The sequence below is a fragment of the Electrona antarctica genome (genome assembly GCF_951216825.1).
Source record: "Electrona antarctica genome assembly, chromosome: 7".
Lineage (NCBI taxonomy): Eukaryota > Metazoa > Chordata > Actinopteri > Myctophiformes > Myctophidae > Electrona > Electrona antarctica.
In genome coordinates this window covers 14,784,239-14,785,514 of record NC_136812.1, presented here as the reverse complement: position 1 = coordinate 14,785,514, position 1,276 = coordinate 14,784,239, and the positions used below count along the sequence as shown (strand labels likewise).

General features: G+C 52.2%; 1 protein-coding gene across 1 annotated transcript in view; it reads right to left on the bottom strand.

Moving 5' to 3' along the window:
- myoc (myocilin) overlaps positions 1 to 231 on the bottom strand; it is a 19,100-nt gene extending 18,869 nt beyond the window's left edge. The window contains exon 1 of the mRNA XM_079505176.1: positions 1 to 231. This exon is cut by the window's left edge and continues 528 nt beyond it. The gene's annotated coding sequence lies outside the window, so the exon portion shown is untranslated.
- Positions 232 to 1,276: the final 1,045 nt, after the last annotated feature.

Below are 1,276 nucleotides of genomic sequence, written 5' to 3'. Positions count from 1 at the left end.
ACACACACGGGGAAAGGTTGTCGATCTAGAGACTTTCTTTCTCTCTCCACTCTCTGAAGACTCTGTTGTCCTTCCTCTTCGTCACAGGTGTCACAAGGTCAAACCTCTCGTCTTTCTCGCGTCTGTCCCGGAGTCTTTAATCCCTCTTTTTCCTGTCCTCCATGTGTATTGGTTGTCTGTCTCTCAGGTGCTGCTTGTTGTGTCTTTTCTTCTTGTCCTTTTGGTCAGGTCCTCCAGGTCTGTAACACTGAGCCCTTCCCACCAGCTCACAGTTATTTATACAATCTGGAAGGCAGGGCAGGAGGGAGAGGAGAGCAGGAGAGGAGAGGTGAAAGGGAGGGTGCAGGGTGGGGGAGAGAGGAGAGGGGAGAAAGGGAGGAGGGAGAGGAGAGGTGAAAGGGAGGGTGCAGGGTGGGGGAGAGGGGAGAAAGGGAGGAGGGAGAGGAGAGCAGGAGAGGAGAGGTGAAAGGGAGGGAGGGTGAGTGGGTGGGAGAGAGGAGAGAAAGGGAGGAGGGGAGGAGAGGTTTTGGGAGTGTGATTATAGGAGAACGGGAGGGGAGGAGAAAGTGGGAGGAATGGGATGTTGTGTGTTTTGGGGACCGTCTCAGCAACAAAAACATTCCATTTAACTGTGCGTGCGTGCGTGCGTGCGTGCGTGCAGCGGATGTGTCTGATATTGTGAGAGGGGGGTAGAGGTCTATTTAGATGTGCGTGCGTGCGTGCGTGCGTGCGTGCGTGCGTGCGTGCGTGCGTGCGTGCGTGCGTGCGTGCGTGCGTGCGTGCGTGTTCATTTGACTATTTGTATTTTAAACAAACGTGCCTGTCTGTACTTTTTGTGAAAGCCTTTGCTTTTGTACTTTTGAACCCGGGTCATTTTGAGTCATCATTTGGACAAAGCCAAAGTTCTGTGTGTTCCTGTGTTATTAACACTGAGCTCCAGTTCAGAGGAACATGGCTAAGATCTTGCCCCCGCAGGGGAGGCAAAGCTGAGACACATGGGATACAGTTACCTCCTGAAGGAGACAGTGTCCTGTTTCACCCTGGCAGGGGGCCAAAGCATGACGTCAAACTGGCCATAGATGTCATCATTGTGAAGAGTTAAGGGTTACGAGCCCATCAACTGGACACCAGGAATGACCCTCGGGCCTCGCCATGCTGTCGTTTCCCTGACGTTTGTGGTGACGGTGACGGGAACATGCATGTAGGTTTATGTGTGCATGCATGTGTGTTTGTGAATATATGTGTGCATTTTTATACATGCAGGGTTATATGCATG